The 21,222-nt window shown below is 39.1% G+C and overlaps 1 protein-coding gene and 1 long non-coding RNA gene across 2 annotated transcripts in view; one reads left to right on the forward strand and one right to left on the reverse strand.

Moving 5' to 3' along the window:
* LOC105252405 (homeotic protein ultrabithorax) overlaps window positions 1-2,165 on the forward strand; it is a 102,326-nt gene extending 100,161 nt beyond the window's left edge. The window contains exon 3 of the mRNA XM_025410377.1: window positions 1,921-2,165. The gene's annotated coding sequence lies outside the window, so the exon portion shown is untranslated. The remainder of the gene's footprint in view (window positions 1-1,920) is intronic.
* LOC109610083 overlaps window positions 1-11,640 on the reverse strand; it is a 109,363-nt gene extending 97,723 nt beyond the window's left edge. The window contains exon 1 of the long non-coding RNA XR_003123058.1: window positions 11,167-11,640. This is a non-coding gene — a long non-coding RNA (uncharacterized LOC109610083). The remainder of the gene's footprint in view (window positions 1-11,166) is intronic.
* Window positions 11,641-21,222: the final 9,582 nt, after the last annotated feature.

A 21,222-nucleotide genomic window follows, 5' to 3' on the forward strand; every position in this document is an offset into this window, starting at 1 on the left:
ATATATTGCGCGTCCGCTCTTTGATAGTCTTTTCCTTTCAAGACGCCGGTGGCGTTTTTATTCATCGACGTCGGCCATTTGGCAACGTCCGATTTGACATTTTAGCAATTTTCTCGTTAAATTCTTTTATAATTTAACGCGCAAATATATCCCGTGTCTAAAATTATATTTCCACGCGCAACAATTTGATTACAAACAAAGAGCGACGCGACAAGAGAGATTGAGAATTAAAAATCTTTTCGTTTCTCACGTTCAAGATACTCTGCGCGTCTTCTTGTCATATCTCGCTCGTAAAATGTATGCGATGCCACTGACATTTCTCACGGCAAACAAACTGGGAATTCGTAAGCAAGCAATTAGAATGACGCTTTATCATCCCTTGTAGTATTTCTTAGTATGTAGCAATCTCTTTTATCTGCGTGAATAAATGTCACGTGAATGAATACCCACTTTAAACTACGTTATCTACGAGTTCTAGTCCGTATTCCCGATATTTTCCGAATTTATTACGAATTTAATACTGGATTTTGGTGAACGGCACTTAATCACTGTTTTAGCCTCCAAAGTTTCGCCGTTAATCTCCCGCTTTTCGACTGATACGATTCAGCGTTTTCCCGTCGCGCGCGACGTACAACGAGGAGGAACGCGTACGAGATTATAATGCCGTGGCTCCGATCAACTATCGCAAGTAAAGAAAAGGAAAAGCCTCGAACATCATGTACAGTCACGGAGCAAGTATCAAAGATACACAAGGGAAGGACAGGCGTTTGTCCTCGCACCGGAACTTCCTTCGTTCCGGCTGCAGATTGACGAGCCAAGTTTTCTCGTCTCTAGAATTTGGGTCGGGATACACCACCTCTTCCTTCTTTTCCTTTTCTTTCTTCCTCGTCGTGTCTCGCTTAGTTTTCGTCCCCACCCTTCGTTCACCGCGGGAGCTTCCGAAGCGAGATCTGGGCCCTTGGTAATTTCGCGGCGAGTTTTTTTCTCGCTTGACGTTCGGCGCCTCATGAAAGTTTGATGACGAAAGCAGAAGTTAAGAAACTGCGTCGTACTGTTTGGAGGTGTATCAGTGCCACGTTTCCGCGCAACCAAGCGACTTGACTTTTGCGCGTAAAAAGTCCTCCGCGAATAACTTATTTGTGCAGTAAGAAATGACAATTTTTCTTTTCGCCCCGATATAAATCTCCGGTAGAACGTTTCGCGGACGTAAAATAAGAATGCAGTTAAGAACGACTACTAGCGCGACTGTATTTTACATAAAATATATAGAATTAAAAAGTTTCGCGATAAATCTCTCAAGAGCGCGCCACAGTTTGCGACATGCGAATTAAATCGAAATTCAAAAGCCATCTTCGCGAGAGACAAGCGCCATATTTGGCGTAGGGAGGAAGAGACAGGCGCTGGGGTGAGAAGGGAGAACCTTTGAAACGTTCCGTTTCTCCCCGTTCTCACCGGAAGGGCCACTCGGAGCAGCTGTTATCCCGCCGTTGATCGCACTTTGTTAAACCAACGGGGGAATAAGTCGAAGCAACTTTTTTCCTATCTCGTAACGTTCCCACCCTTTCAACTGTCGATTTTTCGAAGATAATCCCTCAGTGCTACTCGAGCATGCGGTCAAATCTTAGTGCATCGTGCGATTCTATTTCTTGTATATATATATATAATACTAAGCGTATATATTTACTTTCCAATTCTTTGCAATCGACTCTTTAGGAGTTGAACTTTATGTATCTTTTCTTCATATAGGATAAACAGTGTTTTGTTGAGTAATAGTGTGTTTTTGTTCAACATCTAACGTAGACTAGTGTCGATTTGGATTCAATGCGATGAGTAAATAGACGAACAAATTTTTACAGTGTTCTGAAAAATAAAAGGGAATCTTTTTTGAGCTAATGCGCTGCCTTCTGTATATATTTACAGAGTGGCGCCAAGGAATTGTCCGGACTCTCATCGTTTATGAATCATCACCGGTTGGCAGTATCAGCTTTTGGAGTTGAATAAAATATCATTTAAAAGTGTGTAGAAAATATTCCTGTAATTGTACAGTTAATATATTTATATATAATACGTTAGAGAAAAGAGAGTTTGCTGTAAGTATATTTTTTCTTCTCACGAAAAGAAAACACATGTATGCATCGGTCATAGAAACGAAAAGAAACGACTAATTAAAGTAGCGTATAAAATATGTTCGTTATATCATATAATTTAATTCAATAAATTATTATTGTTATTACAATCGAGTGATTTATTATTTGTAATAATGTCGCACTTGACGAAAATTTTTTACCAAGTTTTCATTTTTTCGAGCGCAGAATCTTTCACGAATTTCTTTTGCGCAACTTTGTTAATAACGCCTCGACTCGATAAAGAATGGATTGTGAATATCTGAAATATGATAATAAATGTGAAATATCATGAGGACCGCGCGGAAAGTGCCCGGGTAGCTTGCGATCCCTCATCGTACAAAGCCTTCGATAAGGCCCGCTATTGGAATCTCGATAGAGCAGGTGGAACGAGCGCGGCGCGGGGGAGGGGGGGAAGGGGGTGAGGCTGAGCTGGAGATCGGATTTGAACCGTCTCGAGGGAGAAGGGCGAATAGGGAACCCTCAGGATATGAGGAGCAGAGAAGAAGGAAGATTTCGACGGTATTTGTGAACGTTTCGGCTCGTCCGTGTGCTTATACACGCGTCTCCGCGTGGGTGTCTTGGTTCTCCGGGGATAAAATGTAGATGGATGAGCCATAGATTTATACCAATCCCCGTAATATCGTATCTACGCGGAGCAGAAGAGAGGGGATGGCACGAGGACGAAGGGTGAAGAGTAGTTAGAGGGGTCTGTCAACGCGACGCCATGATGCATTGCGATCAGCTGCTGATAGCACACCAAAGATTTATTAAAGAGCTATTTACGGTCTGTTTCTGCCGCGAATGGTCAACGAGAAAAGAAGTGCGCATATATGTAACTTATTTTGACGTAGCTGCCTATCCAGATCTATCGACGTCGCGATGCAAATTTTGAAAAATGTTGGTAAAAGCGCTCTCGAACAGCGACGAACATGATTAGGTTATTTATTAACGCGACATCATTACGCGTATATATATCTCTGCTTTTACATCGCGATGTAAGTAAAATATCCCATATCGCGAAGCGTAATACTCGAAGCATCGTAAACGATCCAGTATCCTTTCGCTTCACGTATCGCGGAAAGAGTTAGGGAGTCATTGAAAAAGAGAGGTTTTGTCAGAATATAGGATATACCGGCGAGGATTCGGTCGGAATTGTGATGAGGTGGCGGAGGGGTAAAGGACGAGGAAGGGAGAAAGTTAGGGTAGGGATGGAAGCAGATATATATCCACGGCAATGCGTTACGGGTTCAGCTAAATCCGCCATGATGAATGTGTTGGCGGGAATAAATCCGCAATGCACACCCCCACCGCCTTCATCCTCCGCCGTGCCACCTCCCCCCTTGCCTCCGTCACCTCTCCCGACCCCCTCGTACCCCCTTGCGCCATCTTTCCCGCCCCTTAACGACTCGTTCTCATACACTCTCGAAACGCACCTCTCTCTCTCTCTCTCTCTCTCTCTCTTTCTCTCTTTCTGTCTCTCGCGCGCGATTTCAACTTTGCCGTCCTCCTCTTTGTCTACCTCTCTTTCCTTTCTTCGCTATTCTAGATGCATCTTCGCGTTGCTGCAACTGCAACTGAGCTCACGCTGCAGTTATCTCCTACAGCGATTTCACGATAAAGCCGCGCGGGCATTTTTTTCTCGCGACACTTATCATCTTTTCGCGTAAATATTCCAATTGAATCATCGATATAACGCGCCCTATTCCGAGATACATTACTTCCAACGCGCGCAAGACAATTCAAATATTTTCAAAGCTTCCGGCTCTCTCTTTCGTTGTACATTTTCAAATTTTCATCTCTAATAAATCACTTGCGCGGGCGAAAAATAATACGCATTGTGTGCACAATTGTTAAAATTGTACGATATATTTTCATTTTTTCAACGTGAGTGCTTTTTAACTATTATATTATACGATATATAAAAAAAAAAGTTGTCATATTTTCCCAGCGGAAAGTTCTTTTGATGAAAATTTATAGCGCGATTTCCATTCAATCGCTTTTTTATACAGGCTTTCATTTTTTCCTCGCGCCCAAGATTTTTTCGCGAAAAATCTTGAATCGAATCGCCACTGCAATTAGTACGTGCTACACTGTATATCGTCGTATATCGCGGCGCCCATGATAAAGCTGTATAGCATCGTTGGACGTAGCGCATGCGTGGCGACGCACGTGACTACACACACACGGATAGAATGCGCCTGATCACGCTCTTCGAACACCGACGTTTTATTTATATATATCTGCCCGAGGCAGGTAGACATTTATTAGGATTTATCGATCGTATTATTTCACGCCCATCGTACTTTTTTTTTGTACACCCGATTTTAGTATAAGATGCAATAAGCGCGCGACATGATAGAAGTAATGTAAATCGGAGCAGCAATGTATCGAACAAGCGTAAAAGGCGGTAGCTGAACATCCAAATATCGATCGCGTGAGATATAAATCTTGAATAATAATTAAATATTGCAGGATTAAAAAAGGGAAATAAATTTTATAAAAAAAAAAAAAAATAAATAAAAGAGACCTCTACTAATGTAAATATCTTACTCGTTGCATCTCGCTATCGAAATTTATCAATCCATCGACATATTATTTTAACGCTGATAGAATGAAATATATGAAAAAGAGAAATATTTGATCTACGATATAAAGCATTTTTCGCCGGCAAATTAGTGTCGAGGAATCAAGCGTGTTTTTCACGGAGCGATTGAGCCGTACGAAGGCGGCAAGTAGGCTTATTTAAAGCTAGTTCAGAGAAAGCAGCGGGAGATGGTCCAGAAGAAGGAGAAGGAGAAGATAGAGGAGATGGGGAGGGGGAGGCAGGGGAGACGCAAGCTCAGACACACACCGGTCGGGTTATTTATTGTAACGAGGACTTATGGCGACAGATTTAGGAATTAGGGTATCGCAGCAGGCCCGGCCCCTAGCAAGGGTTTCCATGGAGAAGCCGTGCGATACAAACACGTAGGTGTATTCCACGGCATACAAATACGACGTCCTAGGGCATCCTACCCGTGAGCACGTATGGACCCACGTGATACCGCAATAATCCACGAGGATTATCCTCCGTGTTCAAGCGGAGCGGGCGGCGAGTGAGGGACTATCTGGCCACCGAACTGGCCGAATATTCGTATCGCCGGCGGATACTGGCCGGGAAATCTAGTTGCAAGCATTCGCGATTCTCTCTTTCTCTCTCTCTGTCATGTCTGCGCGAGTATTCTTCTCCTAACTCGCGCGGAACAGCGACTATTTTCCATCAAAATACGAATACACGCTGAGAAACCAAAAACTCGACGCCGCACCAGTGGTCCTTGTTAATCCCGCAGGGATTTAACCTTCAGAGAAAGTTTAATACAAAGTTTTAAATCAGATAACTGTGAAATATATAGCCTGCGAGAATCGTAAATCATCACTTGTCCTGTCGCAAAGTTAAACCGATATACAATTTTGTCGCACGAACAAGTCGAAAAGGGCGGGAGGAGACGTGGAAGAAAATAACGTATTCATCATTATCTTCATTACGACGGCGTCCAGGATAGACTTTGACACATCTGTAGGTCCGAGTTATTACCGTTCGATGTGTACGCGCGGTGACCAAAATCGGATAATCGATTTATAATCGGCGCAAAACAACGTACGGGGTGCATGATCTACGCTAAATTAAACGCGATATTACTTTGGACGTATCATGACTCATCCGCCGAAGAAACTGCGATGCGGCGAGACGCGGAACAAGGGGAGGGAAGAAGGCGAAAACCGCAGGCGGAACAGAACCGCGAGTCTTAGGCGAGAGTTGCATGCACGATGAGTAGAGAGGATAAATAACCGACTGCAATAAGCCCGCGTGAAATTATGAATCCCTGTCAGCCCTGGTCTCCCGTCTCCTACGTCGTGTATCTCCGACTCGAACCCTCTCGCTTATTATTTTTTTCGGGGAAAGAGATGCGTGGGTGATGGCTTAAACGGGGCCACGGAGGATTATTACGATGCCCGTCACGCGCACCGAGAGCGCCATCGAATAACGACTTCTGAGGAATTTTCGCGGGAGGAAATTTGGCGAGGAGGGTAATGGTCCGCTTAAATGGAGGCACGCGTTTCAAACTAGAGATAATTGGAAAAGGAACGTCTCATTCATCACGGTCGAATCACGGTTGCGCGATATCGGATCGGATGAAACGTCGGAATGGCGAGGACGTCGGGGGTGCGCGCGAGAATACAAAGTTTCCGCGCGCAAGACCGACTCGCACGAGTCTCGCGCGCGGGAGATCAACAACCCGGGAGCTGTTTAGCCGATGCATCTCATATTTATTTATCGGTGGCCGGAGTGCGCCGTGTGCGGTCGTAGACGCGCGATTCTGGCGAGCGAGGGCAACGCCTACTTCCTCTTGCTCCTTTTTCAAGGCTCTGCGATTGCGAGGGGCAGCCTGAATCGAGATAGGAACCGCGGGAACAGTTGCGAGACGAGACGGCGGGGGGGGAATAGGAGCAAGGGCGGAAGTGACGCCGGCGCCTCGGCGGAGCCGAGGCAGGGCGCCGGTGCGCTCCGATGCCTTTCTATCGCGCTTTCCTCTTTCTGCCAGCACTATGTCTCCGTTACGTCATCTCTCCTCGATTCGCTTTTCTCTCGCGACCCCCCTCGTTGACCCCTTCGCAGGCGACTGGAGGTATTCCCGTATTCCCGAGCAACGGATATATTAAACGCCGAAACGATGGCAAATTCGATCACCGCGAAATACGAAATCCCCTTCGCGCGACACTATTTTATAATTCTTTTCCATTACCAGCGAAATCGAAGATATAATTTGTAATCTCTATTCCGCGCGGTTCTTCCTTTTCTATTCTCGGTCCTAGTGAAAATGTCGAGAAAGCGCGACGAGTCTCGGCGAAATTTGGAAAGGGACGGGACAAGCGACAAAATCTAAATGTTTTCTTCCCGACGAATAATTAACTGTCATCGGCGCCACATCGAGTTGTCGCGCGTTAAAGCGTTCGTGATCGTGATTTCCTGGCCTGATACGTGTTGACGAACACGTACTCGAGGCGCCTCTTTATTATGCGCGATCGGTCGTCGTCTACGATTTCGATTACCGCGTGTCACATGGAGGTGTCGGGAAGATGACGTAACGTCGTCCAACTCCCGCGTCTGCGAAATTAAATGATAACTTATACGGTGCGCTTTTATTATCCTCGCGTATTTTATGCGTCTCCGGATAAGGTGATAAAATGGACTTGTACAGCTGTTTCTGTCGTTCGTGTCAATTACAATTGCTCACCGACGCGGAATGCCATTCCTGCGCATCTACCTACGTCAGCGCGTATGGCAGTCACGAACTCTTCACGCGCAGCACGCGGCCACGGGTGTCACCTCGTGCAAAGACACCCGCTGTATCGATACCAGCGTCGTTTGTGTATGTACGCCGAGTCCTCGACGCGGATATCTCCTCACCTTCCACTTCGTGTCGTCCGTGCCGTTTGACGTATGGAAGATTAACTACAGGCACGTAGCCTCATCTGTCTATCTCACGGCGTGTAATCACGTGTACGCGACTAAGTGCATCGCAAGAGCAATCAGCGCCGGCCGCCAGCGACTCAGCTTTGATTAATTAAATCCGTCCTGAGACACGTGGGCATACTCTCGTTGGCACGCACGCATATTTACCTTACCTTACTCCCATGCGCGACGATGGGACGAAAGGAAACTTGGCGGAAATAACGACAGCGAGATGCATCGTTATTTAATTATTGCAGTTTGAGAATTGGAAATTGAACGCAGTAGAATAATTCTCGATGACAAATGTATAGATATTTACACCTTGCGCGTAATTTATCCGAGTCGAGCGTAACCGGATTACGTTTTTATTAATACACAATGACTTGATAAATAATGCTTATAAAATAAGCAAATATAATTCATTAAGCTTCAGCACGGGTGGCGGATGCCAATTAATAGTCAGTAATTACATTCATTATTTCACGAGCGTGGCTTAACACGCTCGTACATTACGAAGGTTGAGACCTAATAAATGATATGAAAAATTTATGGAATATTATATATAAACTCGCGCGGATTAATCGATTAATCGGCTCTCTGCAATTCCAAAGTCGCGTCACCGGGAAGCGAAAGGTGCGCAAGGTGCGCAAGGCGCGCAAGGTGCGCACTTTTCGAAGGATAAAAAAATATTTCGCGGTAACATTAACCCGCTGTGCAACGAACGTGTTTGTTAGCGCCCAATCTCTCCCCCTCCCTTCCAATCACATTACACCGGTTGGCCCGGTTCGCCCGGTAATTAACAGGTAATTATTTATAATGGAACAATGGAATTTAAATTAATAGTTTAGTTTCATTAATAACTGCGCGTAATTTCGGCCCCGTGTGTGTCAGTGCTAAATAAAATATATGAACCGGTGAGCCCCGACGAGGCCGCATTACGGTCCGGTAATGTGCGTGCTGCATCACAAAACAGCGGCCTCCGCCGCCTCCGGCCGTCTCTCTCTCTCTCTCTCTCCCCTCGCGCGATCCCGTCGCGACCTCCACCCTCCACCCTCCACCCGACGACCCTCTACTGTCGACACGCCCCGCTAGAATATAACCACTCTACGTCACGTCTGTTATAAACGCGTAAACACGTGCTAGTCCCCCTGCCCCCTCTCGCCGGAATTCCTCCCCCTTCGCCCCCCTTCCTTGTCCACTATCAAGTAAATAATGGCGCATTAAGCTTTTTCATTCGTATATTTCGGTTATACGCGCGTTGGAGATGCGATGCACGCGTGCCGACGTATGCACGTGCGTGCGAGAAATCGTCGCGTGTTCGCGACCGCGAGCCATGTTTGTATATCATGTAGCATATGTGCGCGAATGCGTGTGAATCGCGCGACTGCACGCCAGCAGGTTGCCGAAGCCGAAGCGATTAACGGAAGTCTGATGGATTTCTTATCGCGGAAAAAAATGTCAACGGGTAATAATTATTTCATTTCTTTTTAGATGCGGGAAACTAAAAAGGGATACCGTTCATTTTAAAGTCGAGATATAACAATAATTTAACAAACCGTACGCTACAATTCGAAAATCGAAGCTGCGTACCAAATAAAATTTTGGCAAACGAAATAATAATAATAATAATAATAACATTTGGTTATTAATTTTTCAATTTTTTTATAATCTGTATTTATTATTACGAATGTACGCAATTATACAAGATCCACCGATACAATCATCCCCCGGTATAATTTGAATTTAGTTAACCCGTGCCGGTGACTGGTTAAGAATGTGAATCGCTTGCGCGTGGCTGAATCTTATATAAGGCACTAATGCATTATCCTGACTATGCCGAAAGAGGCTTGCTTGGGTACGGTGTATGCAAGCTCGCGGACCGGAATGGAGTCGTAGGATAGCAATTTCGACCGAGCAGTAATAAAGCACGTCTGCGCGCCGAAATCCTGATGAATGGCCGCGCTTAGGCTTGAAATGGAGAAGCGACGAGCCCTCGCACTTACTCATTCTGCTGTACTCTGCTCTCTTATAACTTCTCTCTCCTCTGTCTCTTTTTCCTACTCCTATTCTATATACATGCTTCTCATATTTGATCCTATTACTCTTTCGCACTTTTCATAATCGAGCGCATTTCAATATGCTTAATACTAATTTATCCATATATTTAGCTGACAAACAACACACGTTACAGAATTATTACATTTATATATATACGGAATTGTCTGTACATATTTTTGTAAATAATATTATATAAATTATTAATAATATTATATAAATTATATATAATTGTATATTTTATCTTTCATCTTTTGCGCTTGCATTGCTATTTTAATTTTGTAACATACCAATATAGAGAATTCACATAAAATATAAAATTATATATATTATATTTTAATATATTTATGTAATTAATCTTTATACAGATTGTTAACAAAAGAATTTAAGAATTTACAGATCATATAATATTTATTAAATTGAATTAGAAACGTTTAATTAATAAAAAATAAAAAAATAATTTTATTCGAATTACTAAAAGTGATTTTTTATTTTAAAATATGCGGCTTACTTTTATTTATTTTATGCGCAATAAAATGAATAAAATATTTTTCTAGTATATATTCTTACGTTAACATTTAAAAATCTTTGCAGATAAATTGCTGGCAGATACATTTCCAACAACAATAGAAAGCACGAAATATATACAGACGACACACATATATATATACGTTAAGAAGTAGAAAGATTGTTAAGGAAGGTTGAATGGTATATTGGGCGCTGAAGCTCAATAAATCTGCTCATCCCGAATTGAGAATGTAAAATATATGCAGCTCGTGTCTGCGAGAACATGCGCGGAAATTTATCAGTACCATGCTTTCGATGGGCTGGTACTGGTTCTAATTTATTCGACCTCGTTGAAGTTTTGGAGCGTTCTTAGAACGAAAATTGAGAATTCGCTAATTTGCTGAATTTAAATTATAAAATAAATTTAACACTGCTACAATGCGCAACAGCAGAGTTCACGCGTTGATTCGTAAAATACAAATATATACAAATTATATAGCAGTATTCTAATAAATAATATCCTAATAATAAATATTTCGAAAACTAATTATTATGATGTAATTAAATTTTGCATGCACATTGATATTTAATAAAAAGTTATATAATTTATAAAGATGCTCTTCAAATATATAAATTTTTATTAAAAACGTATATATAATACACAAAAATTTTTATACGTAAGTAATTTAAATAATTATAAATATTAAATTTAAAGTAGAAAGACGAAGTATTATATATTTTTAATTCTCGATATATGTATATTGATTTATAATGTATGTATGATATTAATTATTTAAATAGGATTCATAAGTATTTCAAGAATATATATTTTCTAAAATAAAATCTAAATTATTTTGTGTATTATATTTTGTTCAATAATGTAAAATACTTTACACAAGAATGTAAAGTAAATCACATGGAAGTGAAGCAATTAATTTTACAGGTATTAAATGATATAAATTAAACAAGTTATAAATTATTTACCTGAGGATTGCTCCGTCGTCCGATGCCTTCCTGAATCTCCTTCTCCTCGTCTCTTGTTCATCCTTTACTGTTCGTTTATGGCACTCACAACACTCGCGAAAGCACGGTTAATTACGATCGCGTGCGCGCACTAATCAGCTGATTACAACGATCGCGCGACACTTTGCACGGCACTCCCGACGCGTACTTTGTTACATCGCGACAAGAACCATTGTCCGATCTGCTCGACATCTTCGAAAATCATGCTGCTAACTTTGTACGCAATTTGTCACGGCCATGGAATTTACATATAATTTATAAAGATGTCCGCCTGAATTGTGTGTGTGTTTGACGTTGATTGTGTGAGTGTTCACTTGCTACGCTTTTTTTACACACAATAAAGCTTAGAAAATATCTAGATATATAAAGAAAAACTTATTTTATGTAAGTTCTATGACCGCGAAAATGCTACCTTTATTGCTAATTAATAGTATGCTTTCATTTTGAAATATAACGTTATAACATGTTACTACAAGCGTGAATAAATCTACGATAATCTCTCTCACATTTCGGAAAGTAATACGACGATATAGGCAAGCCGAGTGTCGCCGCGTGAATGGTAATAAGGCGACTGCGTATAAACAACAGCGCGCCGTACTACGTCACAAGGACAAGGTCGAACACAACATACCACACGTTACCGTCACAAAATATTCAACGATATAAAATACATTTATACGAAATATTTTATTCCTTGAACTTTTCAAATTGGGTATTAATAATCGATTAATCGATATCACGATTTCTCATTACTTGAATTATTCGGTTCTTGATCTTGCAGTATATATTACTACTTTTTTCTCTCTATCTCTTTCTTTTTCAATCTAAAAATGATGGGCAAATTACTATTATTATATTTAGATTAATATCAAGCGACAATGCGAGATACATTTAATTCCAAATATTATTTAAAAATAATTAAATGTCAAAATTATAAGAAAGTAATAATTTATTAATTTTTTCTCTGTCACTCTTTTTCAAATCAAGTGTTAAATTAAGTATAGAGTCACTTCTAAAGAAAATCAGTATATTGAAATAGTTTTACCAGTTATTGATACAAAAATTCAATTGAAAAACTATTTCAATATACTGATTAATTTTTTAAGGGCAAGTACGGAGAAATTGTGACGTCACAATAAATCAAAATTTATGAATAATTAATTCAATGTATGAATGATAATTAATTCAATTTATGAATAATAATTAATTCAATTTATGAATAATAAATTTGGATGGAATAAAATATTCGGCAAAATAAATTTATCTTTTAGTGCGTTAACTCTTCTTTCTGGTGGTGAAAAATTAGTTGTGCGTTAAATATTCTTCGTAGTGGTTTCCTAAGCGATAGTATAAACGACGATTACAAAGGAAGAAAGGGAGGGAGGTATGACGCGTTACTGTTTATATGACGTGGCCTTGCCATTCACGTCGCGAGACTCGAGCAGCGAACAATGGCTCCGTTCATTCGCGTTAGAGGAACGCGATCGGGAGGAATACTGAAAGATATAATCGATATTACTAATTATCAATCCGCGTAATTGATTAATTAACGCTTTGGTTAAACATAATATTCGAAACAGATATTTCGAAACAGATATTTCGCATTTAAATAAACATTGATTTTATATAACTTATATACATATATTTCTTCGGAATGTATTCATATTACATTTAAATATATTTTTAGATAATCTCAATTCTTAAATTATCATTAATTCAACTTGCCTACTGTCGCGTAGTATAAAATTTCTAATGTTATTTGCCACTTTTTCAGTCATTGATGAAATATCACGAATACATGACGAATCGTGCGTGATCATGTGTTTAATTAGAATATATGATCGTAATTAATTATTATATATTTCGATACCAATCGCGTAGCAAAAAATCAATGTTTATACATATCGATGATTTGTTAAAACGTATTTTTTATATGATTTATTTAATATAAATCTATCATGCGAGAAACAATGATACATTTTCGAATATTACGTTCGGCGGATATTTGTTTTCAATTTTCATTCGTATATATTTGTTTATACTTATATCACAAGATATAAGATAATCTAAAAAATATATATATTATTCGCGTAAACATAAAGATAACAGTATACGTATGAAATTGACCTGTTTGAGCTATTTATAATTTTCATGTTATTCTCCCATCGCAATATACCAAAGTGCGTGTCGCGTGTGAGTACAACAAAATGCGCGTCGGGAGTGCCGTGCAAAGTGTCGCGCGATCGTTGTAATCAGCTGATTAGTGCGCGCACGCGACCGTAATTAACCGTGTTTTCGCGAGTGTTTTTTGTGAGTGCCATAAACGAGCAGCAAAGGATGAATAAGCGGAGGAGGAGGCCCGGGATAACATCACGCGAAACAACTAGGGTAAATAACTTATTATTTATTTAATTTACATCGTTTACTATTTCTAAAATTATTAATATATATTAATATATATTAATTGCTCATTTACCTCCACGTGATTTGTTTTATATTATTGTGCAATATAATGTACATAAAACATGTCTATTTGATTTTAAAATATTTATATAAAAATATAAACATCAAAATTTATATTTAAAAAATACCTTTATAAATTAATAACGTAACTTTTTTTAAATATCCATTTAAAAATTGAATGTAAAAATTGAGTTATATAATCATTATTATCTCTTGGATACTGCTTTATAATCGACATATATTTGTATTTTACAGAAAAACGTATATAACTACAACTCCGTTGTTGCACATCGTATTGGTGAGTGTTAAACTATTTTTATCTTAATTTCGACGAGCATCGAAACAAAATTAAAATATTAAGATTTTTTTCCGACGGTTGTCGGAATGAGTACATGAGAGAATATAAATTATTTTCATGGTTTATATATGTAATAATAGTTTTGTATTATATATCATACACATGTTCTCGATGCTCTGCTCAATTTTATTGATACTATACATTTATAGTTATTCAACGACATACATACGTATGCATATATTATAAAAAAATAATAGCGTTAAACTGGAAGATTGATAAAGGAGGTTCGCATTACATTCCAACGAAATGTAACAAAAAATTAAATTTTAAAACACAGTTGTGCATAAAGTTCTTCTATAGAGAAGCCTGTTGACATTATGTTGCCGTGAATTATTAATCGATAAAAATCGAAATTATTTCGTGTAATCATAAAATACTTGCGATAAAAATTTAGAAATAATCGTTAGCTCTATTCGAGATTTTCAAGTATAAGATCCATTAGGATACACTCTCTCTGCAGCAAGTTCACCTGGAGGTTACAGGCGGCTAGTACCTATAGCGGCAACTTCTGGGCCTCTAAATCAGCCTCCGTGTCGTGATTCATGGAGGGCAACCTCTTGCCCCTTTCTCCGCTTACTCCTCTTGGGCACCCCTGCCCCTCTATCCCTTCTGTGTTTCCTCCTTACTCTCCACCCGCTTTCCTCGCCCTCTTACGACTCCTTCGACAGTGACCTCTTGGACGACCCTTTTACCACCGTTGCTTCTACCTCCCACAGCTTCCACGATCTTCAACTTACGCGATCGTATAGTCTTTTACCTGTGCGTTTCTTATTTTTTTTTTTACATTTTTTTGTGCATTAATCTAAATCGAGAAAAAATTTTTAGTTATACTTGTATCTAAATTAATTTAACCATCGACAAAAAAGTTGGAAAGCAAAATATCAGAGAGTGATATTAATTATTAGTATATAAATATGAATGTTTTAACGAATTAATCTGCAACATGTTCATTTTGTTTTTATAGATTTACATTTATGAAAGTTAAAAGATGAAAATTATATTCGCTATATACATTATTAATAATGATCTGCGATATATCAAATTAAGCGCATGTCTCTCTTTCCCTCCCTTTATACTATTATAGAATTAGCGCTTGACAATGCAGATACGAGATATTAGAAGTACAGCAGGTCGTGCACTTCCATAAAATATGCCATTTCGTGAAATCCCACGAGATATCTGTAGAAGAAGGCTATTTTCGAGCTCATTGAATAGACAGCCATGATTCTATGACCATAGAGCGTGCCAACTCTATTGTAGCGCTCTTCACCATTTTAGTCCCTTATTCTCTTTTCTACTGAACGTAGTCATATATTTTAACACGGTGGTTTGGCCTCAAGATCTGTACAATCTAATGACAACGACGTTCGTTGCACCTCTCCCGCATTGTGATCGAAAATTAATTTTGATTTCTTCTTTTCTCTTATATAACATTTTTTTATATTTTTTTAAATAGTACTATATAATAGTAGATATATATATTTGGTTTAAAAATATCTTACAGTTTCCTTATATATTTGCCCGAAGAAACACGCAAGAGAGATGTAACTGAGTTTCTCGATTGTTTCAAAGCAAACATAATTCATCCTCACACCGACTTAAAAAAAAATGTTAAAACTATTTTTGTGTGATTGTGGCATCAACTTTATATTACTTTCTTTTTATAGTTGTATATATTTGTCACGACACGTGTAAGCAAGAAGATCTTACCGATGCCTGGCTTAATTTATCGCACAAGATAAGAATTTCTCTTTATCCGGAATTATATCGTTGCGAGTATATCTTAGCATGTGAGGATGCGTGATGGATGTGACGGAAACACGAGAATGTAGTTTCTAATTAACGAGCCTACTTCGCTCTTAGAAGGCAGACTCAATTATTGTCGATATTGTAGAGGTGTAGAACGAATTCAGACCCGAGCGTTCGCGCTTGTATCGCGAATTGTGTATGCATAAGTGAATATGTACGCGAATATATATATATATATATATATATATATATATATGTAATATATATACATATGTGTATACGTCGCTAAATGTGCGCGTTCGCGTACTGTATATGTATATGGCTCCTTGTATATGTATATGGCTGGAAATACGTAAGGAAGCAAGGCATGAGCAATGGCTGGCAGCGTTCCGTAATAATGTTGTCTTCGTCGGCTCGTTTTATTTGCTCGTGGCACAAGAATGTAGCCTACAGTCCGCCTCAAAATTCATACCGACGTTGCGCAACGCGATTGGCCCGTCGAAAATATTTCGTAATGGCACGATTTCTTCGCGAGATACGATGGAATTTAAGAACGACATTCGAAATTCACGTTTCGTCATATGAAAACGCAAGATGCGTGTTGAAGATGTATTGCGAAATTTATAAAAAAACATGAAGCATGATTGAATCAACAGCGAGATATAAAATTGAAAAGGAATTTAAGTGAAAATATTTAGCGAATATTTCAGTGTTTTTCTCAAAATTAATATGTACGTGCAATCATTGCAAATTATCGCTATACGATAGTATAGATTTGCTATTTTGAGTACAATTATTCAATATAAAAATGGATATGTATATCTAAATAATAATCAATAAAAAATTAATAATAATCAAAATATTATTGCTTATAACAGCAGAGAATAAGAATTGGTTCTTGCAAAAACATTAGGCAATGTATCAAACAGGTAGCGATGGTAGGCAGGAGAAAAACGAAAAATAGGGACGCGGCAAAAATGGGATGGGCGAGCTGATATCGTTGCAGTATTCCAGTACGGGCAAGAAGGCAAGGAAACGAGCATCGGTAGGTAGATAAAGTCAGGAAAAATCGTCACCATTCCTTTCGTCTCCTTTGGAGTCCCTCGCTAGATATAGGTGGCCGAGTGGAGTGGCACCGAAAAAGTATAAATTTCTTTAATGGCGCTAATAATTTCATATCGCATAATTTACTTACTGCGAAACGTAACGCCAGTAGCTACCAGAGGCATTAACGAGGAGCCTAATATTTATGTTGGTACTTGGTCCTCTCCGCCACCCAGATAACACCCTTGCTTTCAACCCCCCTAGCCTCTCCTCCCCGCCCAATCCCGCGCCATCCCCCTCGGGCAACCTCTACCTTCTTGTACCACCGGCAGAAAGTCTCCCTCGGTCGGTTTGCGACGCGCCTTCGCATCTTCGTAACTAGATAAAAAAAAGGATAGCTCCCTTTTCCTCTTCTCGAGATAAGTAGAACCTGCCACGGCTTGCTGGTTCTAAGATCGACTGAGGACAAAGGAGGAGGGCAACGGACGAAGTACCGGTGATTTAATGCACATTTCTTTTAGGGGAAAGGCTCGACCCCCGTCTCTTGATATCAGGAACGACGTTATGTAAAACTAACTCCGCGTTAATTTGATCGGGGTTGGCAATTTGTGGAAAACGTGGGATGTGAAGATATTAATAATCTTCAACGGATCTAAAAAAGATCAACAGAGTAATGCAATTATAAAATAAAAACGTGGGATGTGAAAAATATACTTACACTAAAAAAAAAAAATATAAAAATAATAATTATTTACTCAAACGCGCACCCTTGTTGATTATTTAATTATAATTAATGTTATGAATTTCTTCCATTACATTACTCGGTTCATTACTGATGAGAAAGTGTTACGTGAGACTATCGCTTTCAGTAAACCTATACATTACCTGCGGTAATAATAATTTTCTCGCTAAATTTTGATTCTTTTGCAACTTCTGTTGATTTTTTAGATCCGGTAATGTCCTTGGATAAGTGGGAAACTCTTATCTCCCTAAGTGCATTACCAGCACCGCATACATTACTCCTTTACACACTTTCACAGGTATTAAGTACATACAGCTATGAGAAAGTTTATGAGAGGAGGTTCTCAACTAGAATATTTTAAATGTATGCAAGAACACGTTCCGCCCTTCTCCTAAAGCAACCACTGCGAAGTAATCTCCCTTTCATCATTATGAAGAATTGACTCGCGTCATTGAGTTCTATACAAGAGAGCGTGTGCTTACCGTACATATATAATGTTTTTTTCATTCCTATAAATATTTTACTGCGAGGCAACCGCGGCAATCGGTTCGTAAAAAATAATCAAAGACAATTTTTTAAATATTAAAATAACTAAAAAAGAAAAGAAATTCATAAATATAGGATATGAAACTTTCCGCGCGGATACAGTCGCCAGCATGGCGATGACGATGCTCGCGGTTATCAGAAGCGTCCGGTATGATATCCTTTCCTGAACCGCTAATGTGACAGGCAGCGTATTTCGCGACCATCCACAGGACCACAATAATAATAACTTTGTGCAGAATTGTGGAAACGGCGAATGTAGGCAACGGCGTGGCGGAAGGCAACGGAGAGGCAGTGATGAGGATTCGGAAGAATTGTGGAAAGACCTCGTTCAAACCCCTTCGAATGCTTTCTCTATTCTCCTTGTCTTATTTCCTTCCATTTCTCGATTCTCTGTTGCCTTCGAGAGAAACCGACCGGGTGAAGAATAAGACACCAGACACATATTTTACGCCGGAGCTCTTCACGGATAGGGCAAAGCGTACGCGGCGAACGACGACGTCGCGTTTCTGAGTTATCGTTATATGAAGTAGTACTCTAAAATGTGTATGCATCCGCCTTCGGTATTTCTTTGTCGGATATATCATGCTGTTCATTTTACAACGAATAAAAAAGATATCGATACAAAGGAAAGGATGTAATAATCCAATTTAATTTTAATAAGCGAAAGAGAAACGTTGGTTTCATTTAAGCATTTTACATCTATCGCAGTTTTAGTTGTATTACTGACTAAAATTATTCTTTCATAAACTTTATATTATAACTATATATATATATATATATATATATATATATAAATTTATATATTTATGTTATATATTATGTAGTAAATATATCAGAATATATTGCGGTTATGATTGCACTTTTAAAAGCGGTGAACAAACTCTAATAATGCTTCGCGTTCATAAATTCACGTGCATACAAGCGTGAATTTCGTTCCTCATCGCATCTCCACGCCCCACTGTCGGTACTTGATATACGATATCATTGTCATTCATTTCTCTTCCGTTTCACGCAGACAGTACATTGATCGTAGCGAAAGCTGAATTACACGCTGTGAATTCTAACGTATCATGGTAAACATCTTTTGAGTTTTTGAAAAAATGTAGTTTGCGAAAGAGCTTGTCTCATTATTAATCGTTTATAAAAATTCAAGTTTTTCATTCGAAAAATTTTTTGCAAACATTTTCAACTTTCTGTTTCTCTCTCTCCTACGCACACACATGCGCACGTATATATTTTATCCACATTGTAATGTTAAAAATGCAACATATAATTTATTATATTATAATTATTCGAAGTAATTATTCTCATCATGTGTACTAGTGCGATATAAATTGTCTTCTTCATTTTATCGGAAAATTTTTTGCTGTTTCAATGCGTCACACAAGTCATCCATTCCGGTGACGGTAAAGGGAAGGTGGAGGTGGAACATCGTAGCACGAAAGAAGTGCGAAGAATGTTAATACGAATATTATGATTTATTGATGGAACATTGGTCGGTAAGGCTCCAGGGGTTGTTCGGCGTGCCTGCCAGTGTCCGTAAGGGTGGCAAAATGAAGAAAAAGAAGAATAAGAAGGTGGAAACCCTGAGGGTACCGTTGCACACATACACGAACGCGCGCACGCGCTCGTACATACATACACCTATATGTACATATGTGTGGGTATATATATATATATATATATATATATGTATGTATGTATGTATATATATATATATATATTTACTAGCTCACGTGAGTAACGTAGGGCAAGGCGTTTTTCTCAGCCCGCCTGAGCCGCCAAAGATTTATTCTCAGGTCCCACAAGACAAATGGTAAGATTGTGTCCAAAATTTTAACAGCGCATTTGGGTGAACACGTCCCTGCAGCGCGAAGATACTCTACGAGTGCACAACTGTTACAAAGGATAAAAAAGAAGGAGCAGGGTATAAAGAAGGCAGGGGCGCGCGGGTGCGCAGGGCGTGGGTGTTGTTAAGAAGGTGGTAGCACTGAGTTTGGAATGTGTGCGTGTGTATATATATATGTGTCGGATGAGGGAGGCAGTTGGGCGGAAAAGAAGTTTTCTAGTTATCCCTTCGGCGAGAATGCGGTACCGAAACTCCTTGCTCGCTTCGTGACAGAATCGAGGCGTGAAACGAGATCCGCTTGAAAACGCCGGTTGGCGCAGCTTTACTCCAATCATTGGTCTTCTATTGGTTTATCCCACCGCTTTACGTGCCCAAATATATACGACGTTATTATCTGTTAAGTCTAAGTTTCCGCGAATTCTTAGAAGACTGTTCAACGTATTTTTATTTTTGTCAAAATATATTAATAAAATATTAATTGATTAATTTAATTTATATACAATCAGATATGTCATTTTAGAAAATGCCTTCCTTACGAATAACGTTTAATATAGAATGCCTTCTTACCAATTACTTTAAAAAAGATTAACATATACATATCTCTTACGCATTTTATACGCACTAATATTTTGATGTTGTCTGCCCGTCGACACGTTTCGCATATGAAAATTTCCTCGCATTTGGAAGGAAAGGAAATAATAAGCAAAGCTCGCGAAATATACGTATACGGCTTGAAAGTGCGTGCCTGACATGCTCGGAGGAGGAAAAGACATCAATTTCATCCGCGTATATATTATAAGTAATACGCTAGAGAATGTGCGTGTGTCCCTTTAGATCTGAATGCTACCCCTTGGTATTTGAAAATTAGATTCCCTATCTGTCTGATGGCATCCTGAGAACTCGGCTTCTTACGCCCATGACGAATCTTATCGTGCTATCGATTTTGGCATTTCTTTTCTTCGCAATACTTTTCTCAAGAGAGCTCGACAGATAAATATAAATTGTCTACATATATATTATATAAATGCATGTGCGTTACTTAAAAATATATAGATAAATAAATGTAGAGCGCATAAATAAGATTGCCGAGTCTCAAGTAAAAATTCTCGACAACGGTACGAGCGAAAACAATGAGAGTCAACGTTGAACATTGGTAAATGAAGACAAAGTATTTAGGTTTACAGTTCCTCCCTATTGAACCATTGAACGTGTGCGTCGGTCTAGTGGGGAGGGGGGAAGGGGTAAAGAAGGCGAAACCGAAAACAG

Source organism: Camponotus floridanus, unplaced genomic scaffold (genome assembly GCF_003227725.1).
Source record: "Camponotus floridanus strain SB8 unplaced genomic scaffold, Cflo_v7.5 scaffold31, whole genome shotgun sequence".
Classification (NCBI taxonomy): domain Eukaryota; kingdom Metazoa; phylum Arthropoda; class Insecta; order Hymenoptera; family Formicidae; genus Camponotus; species Camponotus floridanus.